At 50.3% G+C, this 6,326-nt stretch overlaps 1 non-coding gene across 1 annotated transcript; it reads right to left on the bottom strand.

Moving 5' to 3' along the window:
* Positions 1 to 2,441: 2,441 nt before the first annotated feature.
* Positions 2,442 to 2,516, bottom strand: trnag-ucc. The gene has a single exon. It is a non-coding gene; the product is annotated as a tRNA-Gly (tRNA).
* Positions 2,517 to 6,326: the final 3,810 nt, after the last annotated feature.

Genomic DNA, 6,326 nt, shown 5'->3' with positions numbered 1-6,326 from the left:
TTCATCTCCCAGTGTCTGGTGGAAAGCAGACTGAACCAGGTTTTCCTCTAGGATTTTGCCTGTGCTTAGCTCCATTCAGTTTATCCTGAAAAACTCCCCAGTCCTTAGCGATTACAAACATACCCATAACATGATGCAGCCACCACTATGCTTGAAAATATGAAGAGTGGTACTCAGTAATGTGTTGTATTGGATTTGCCCCAAACATAACATTTGGTGCGAGAAGCTGTCTCCGCACCACGTGCTCTCACCACTGGTGTCCCCCAGGGCTCAGTTCTAGGCCCTCTCCTATTCTCGCTATACACCAAGTCACTTGGCACTGTCATATCCTCACATGGCCTCTCCTATCATTGCTACGCTGACGACACACAACTAATCTTCTCCTTTCCCCCTTCTGATAACCAGGTGGCGAATCGCATCTCTGCATGTCTGGCAGACATATCAGTATGGATGACGGATCACCACCTCAAGCTGAACCTCGGCAAGACGGAGCTGCTCTTCCTCCCGGGGAAGGACTGCCCGTTCCATGATCTCGCCATCATGGTTGACAACTCCGTTGTGTCCTCCTCCCAGAGTGCGAAGAGCCTTGGCGTGACCCTGGACAACACCCTGTCGTTCTCCGCTAACATCAAGGCGGTGACCCGATCCTGTGGGTTCATGCTCTACAACATTCGGAGAGTACGACCCTGCCTTACACAGGAAGCGGCACAGGTCCTAATCCAGGCACTTGTCATCTCCCGTCTGGATTACTGCAACTTCGCTGTTGACTGGGCTCCCTGCCTGTGCCATTAAACCCCTACAACTCATCCAGAATGCCGCGCAGCCCGTCTGGTGTTCAACCTTCCCAAGTTCTCTCACCGTCACCCCGCTCCTCCGCACACTCCACTGGCTTCCAGTTGAAGCTCGCATCTGCTACAAGACCATGGTGCTTGCCTACGGAGCTGTGAGGGGAACGGCACCTCCGTACCTTCAGGCTCTGATCAGTCCCTACACCCAAACGAGGGCACTGCGTTCATCCACCTCTGGCCTGCTGGCTCCCCTACCTCTGCGGAAGCATAGTTCCCGCTCAGCCCAGTCAAAACTGTTCGCTGCTCTGGCACCCCAATGGTGGAACAAGCTCCCCCACGACGCCAGGACAGCGGAGTCACTCACCACCTTCCGGAGACATTTGAAACCCCACCTCTTTAAGGAATACCTGGGATAGGATAAAGTAATTTTTTTACAGGACAATGACCCAACACACCTCCAGGCTGTGTAAGGGCTACCCGACCAAGAAGGAGAGTGATGGAGTGCTGCATCAGATGACCTGGCCTCCACAATCACCCGACCTCAACCCAATTGAGATGGTTTGGGATGTGTTGGACCTGCAGAGTGAAGGATGGTGTATTGAAACACCATCCAAAGTGTAATTAATAACTTCACCATGCTCAAAGGGATATTCAATGTCTGCTTTATTTATTTTTACCCATCTACCAATAGGTGCCGTCCCTGGTCTTTGTGATTGAATCTGTGTTTGAAATTCACTGCTCGTCTGAGGGACCTTACAGATAATTTTATGTGTGGGGTACAGAGATGAGGTAGTCATAAAAAAATAATGTTAAACACTATTATTGCACACAGAGTGAGTCCATGTAACTTATTATGTGACTTGGCAGTCCATTCCTACAGTCAATTACCAAAAGCGCCCTCTTTGGCCTCATGGATGGAATGTTATTAATATTGTTCATAATTTCATAATTAATAAAGTTTTTTTTTTTTTACTGATGAAAATCCACTGTTTCTATGTCAAACAGTTTTGTTATATTTCAGTCTTCTGTGATGTATATAATGTGTAATATTGGGATGCAAACTTAAAATTGAATAAATGTCAACTCTATATCTGACATGGTACAGGTGTCTTCTTTTTTTAAAGCCCATAACCATGTATATACTTTTGTTTCAAAGTAGATTGGTTTAAGACTACCAAGAATCCCTCTGTGTGACCCTGATTTAGCCCACTGCAGTAAAAGGTTAAGCAAATGTTTACTACTGAACTTATTTAGGCTTGCCATAACAAAGGGGTGGAATACTTATTGACTCAAGACATTTCAGCTTTTCATTTTTAATGAATTTGTAAAAATTTCGAAAAACATAATTCCACTTTGACATTATGTGGTATTGTGTGTCGGCCAGTGGCAAAAATCTCAATTTAATCAATTTTAAATTCATGCTGTAATACAACAAAATGTGGAAAAAGTCAAGGGGTGGGAATACTTTCTGAAGGCACTGTACACACACATACTGACAGCAAGCATGCACACACAAACACGCGTGGATTGGCCATCTGGCAAATGGCAGATGTGCCAGACCATCTTTTTGTTGGGTGGGATTTACATTTAAGTCATTTAGCAGATGCTCTTATCCAGAGTGACTTACAGTTAGTGAGTGCATACATTTTCATACTGGCCCCCCGTGGGAAACGAACCCACAACCCTGGCATTGGAAGCGCCATGCTCTACCAACTGAGCTACAGGGGATGGTTGAAACATTTGCCAAAAAAATAAGGGACAAGGCCATTGGCCTGTAGAGATTTTTTATAATGATTTTTGCACAATTTCTCTGTTGTCATAATAATATATTTGAGCATTTGCTTGATCAGTGGGCAACTGCTGGCCCCCACTACCAAGATGGACTGGTATGGTTTTCTGATTGGCTGAGCTGAGGTCGCGAAAAAATACACATTCAAAGTCAAACGTGCATCAGCATAGAGACCCCCACTCTGACTCTTTAATAAGTCAGCCCTGTGTATCTTAATCGTTTTATCATTCGCTTCTGAATCTCAGTCTCTTCAGTCAACAAGTGGGTCTTAGTTTATGTGCTGTTGTAACGAGTGTCTCTGTAACGATCCCGGCAGTCTGAGTCGGGTCCTGTCTGGTGACTAGTTTTTCCTGTTCGTGATCTCCAGTTTCCCGAGGGTTCGGGAACGCTCCGGGGAGCTCTCTTGTTTTCCGCACCTGCATCCCATCAGCTATCTGCACACCTGGTCCTGATCATCACCCTTCTTAGGCTCTGGCCGAACATCCAGTTCCTGCCGGATCGTTAGCCATGAACAGTATGTTTGTCAGCGTATCAGCCTTTGAGTTTCTAGCGTTAGTTTTGTTGTTTTGCACCTTGTTGATTTGCTGTGTACTCACCTCCGTTTTGTTCTGTCTGCAGTCTCTCACCCGGAACCTTCACCCAACCTCTGCCTGATGGTCGGCGGCTGCCGAGCCATTTCTGGACCTACCACTGCACCCTCAACAACCCATCCACGCCACCCGCTCTGTTCCCTGGATTATTCAGCCTCACTCGGGAGTCAATTAAATAAACACTCACCTTTGTCTCAAAGTACCTTGTCCTGGTCTGCTTCTGGGTTCTGGCTTAGTAAACTGTGACAGAACGATCCGGCCAGCAATGAACCCAGCGGACCTGGACTCTGTTCGCCATGCCATTACCCAGCAGGAGAAGATGTTGGGCCATCATAGCACGGTACTACAGGAGATCGCGTTGTCAGTTCGGAACCTTTCTACCGGTCTGACGGAGGTTCAGAACCTACCGGTTTCACCCATCTCGCCTGCCGCTTCTGAAGTTGTGTCCCTCCGTGAGCCCAAGGTTCCGACGCCGGATAAATATGAGGGGGAGCTGGGAAGATGCCGTTCCTTCCTTATGCAGTGTGGATTAGTGTTCGATCTACAGCCCTACTCTTATGCCACAGACAAGGCTAGGATAGCCTTTGTGATTGAGTTGCTGCGTGGTCGAGCGCTGGAGTGGGCTTCAGCCGTTTGGGAACGACAGGATCCCTGCATGGCTTCATACCAGGGGTTCACGGCCGAGATGAGGAAGCTCTTCGACCATTCCGTCCGAGGGAGGGACGTAGCTAGGCGCCTGTTTTCTCTTCACCAAGGAACTCGCAGCGTGGCCGACTTCGTGATCGAGTTCAAGACGTTGGCTGTGGAGAGTGGGTGGAACGAGGAGTCTCTGCAAGCGGCCTTTTACCAGGGTCTGTCGGAGCAGCTCAAGGATGAGTTGATCTCCTATCCGGAGCCTAGTGACCTGGACAGCTTGGTAGCCTTGTCTATTCGGGTGGATAATCGAGTCCGAGAGCGAAGGAGGGAGAAGCAATGGGGTCCGGCCCAATCGATCAGCTTCTCAGTTCCCAGTCGGGTCGGGTGGTGGACCAGAACACGTCGATCATTCTCCACCACAAAGGATTAGTGGAGAGGACCTCTCCCGATTCTGAACCCATGCAAGTGGGGCGGCACGGGTTAACCAAGGAGGAGCGTCAACATAGACGTAAGACCAACTGCTGCCTCTACTGTGGTCGCCGGGACATTACATCTCCACTTGTTCCCGGCGGTCGTCAAACTGCCCGGCTCGCTAAAGTTGGGAGGACTTTTAGCGAGCCAGTTTCAACCTCTCAGTACCTCTGTCAGACCCCGTTTCCCGGCTACCCTTGTGAACAGGAATCAAAGCTTAGCGATTAACGCTTTTATCGATTCAGGTGCCGATGGAAGCTTTCTTGATGCCGAGTTGGTGGAACAGCTGGGGCTTTCCAAGGAGCAATTGCCGGAAGCCATTGAAGCGACCACTCTGAACGGCAGTAGTCTGGCACGTATCACGATGAGGACTGAACCGGTTAAGATGCGGTTGTCGGGAATCATTCTGAGATGATTTCATTCTTCATTCTGCCGTCTTCCCATGTTCCTCTGGTCCTTGATACCCCTGGCTGGAAGGAACACAATCCCACGTTCGATTGGGTGACGGGCAAGGTAACGAGTTGGAGCCTTGATTGTCATGCTAACTGTCTCAAGACTGCCTGCCCCCATTCGGTTCCCAGTCAGGTGATTGAGGCTAAACCCCCAGATTTGTCCCTGGTTCCCGAGACATATCACGATTTGGGGGAGGTTTTCAGTAAGCAGAAGGCTCTGTCACTCCCTCCCCACCGACCATATGATTGTGCCATCAACCTGTTCCCGGGAGCTGTCTACCCCAAGGGAAGGTTATACAGTATCTCCCGACCTGAACGGGAGGCGTTGGAGACCTACATCAAGGAGTCCCTAGCGGCTGGTCTCGTTCGTCCCTCGTCATCACCCCTGGGGGCAGGATTCTTCTTTGTGGGTAAGAAGGATGGCTCTCTTCGACCGTGTATTGATTATCGGGGGTTGAATGCCATCACGGTCAAGAACAAGTATCCCCTGCCCTTGATGAGTTCTGCCTTCGACTCCTTACAGGGTGCTACGGTATTCACCAAGCTAGACCCACGCAATGCGTATCACATGGTCCGGATCAGAGAGGGGGGACGAGTGGTTGACGGGTTTCAATACACCCCGATGGGTCACTCGAGTATCAGGTGATGCCGTTTTGACTGACCAATGCTCCAGCGGTATTCCAGAGTATGGTGAACGACGTCCTGAGAGATATGATCGGTCTCTTTGTGTTTGTTTACCTGGATGACATTCTGATCTTCTCGAAGGAACCTTCCGACCACGTCCAGCATGTCCGGCAGGTTCTGCAGCGATTGTTGGAGAATCGCCTGTTCGTGAAGGCCGAGAAGTGCGAGTTTCACGCCCACACGACATCCTTTCTCGGGTACATCATCTCCAGGGGAGAGATTAGGATGGACCAGGAGAAGGTTAGAGCGGTCCTGGAATGGGCCCAGCCCGGGTACGAGATTGCAGCTCCAGAGATTTTTGGGGTTTGCGAATTTCTACCGCAGATTCATCCGGGGATTACAGCCGTGTGGCCGCTCCGTTAACTGCCTTGACTTCCAGTATCAGGACCTTCAAGTGGAATCCGAGGCGGATCGAGCGTTTCTGGATTTGAAGAGGCGATTCACCAACGCACCGATTCTCTCTCAACCGGACACGGCCCGGTCAGTTCGTCGTTGAAGTGGACGCGTCTGATGTGGGAGTTGGCGCCATCCTGTCGCAGCGATGCTCCACGGACAGTAAACTCCATCCCTGCGCCTACTACTCGTCGCTTTCGCCTGCGGAGAGGAATTACGATGTGGGTAACCGGGAGCTTCCGCGGTGAAACTTGCCTTGGAGGAGTGGCGCCACTGGTTGGAGGGGGCGGAGCAACCGTTTATTGTCTGGACTGACCACAAGAATCTTGCTTACGTGCAATCGGCTAAACGCCTCAACTCCCGTCCAGGCCAGGTGGGCGTTGTTTTTCGAGACGATTCAAGTTTTCCCTGACGTTCCGACCTGGATCTAAGAACGGCAAGGCGGACGCCTTGTCCCGGATGTTCTCCAAGACGGAGGAGAGTGGGTCCAAGACCGAGACAATTCTCCCCGGAACTGCGTCGT

This window comes from Coregonus clupeaformis, unplaced genomic scaffold (genome assembly GCF_020615455.1).
Source record: "Coregonus clupeaformis isolate EN_2021a unplaced genomic scaffold, ASM2061545v1 scaf4910, whole genome shotgun sequence".
In the NCBI taxonomy this organism is placed as follows: domain Eukaryota; kingdom Metazoa; phylum Chordata; class Actinopteri; order Salmoniformes; family Salmonidae; genus Coregonus; species Coregonus clupeaformis.
Note: the sequence above shows the minus strand (reverse complement) of the source record. Positions and strands in the feature narration are given on the sequence as shown.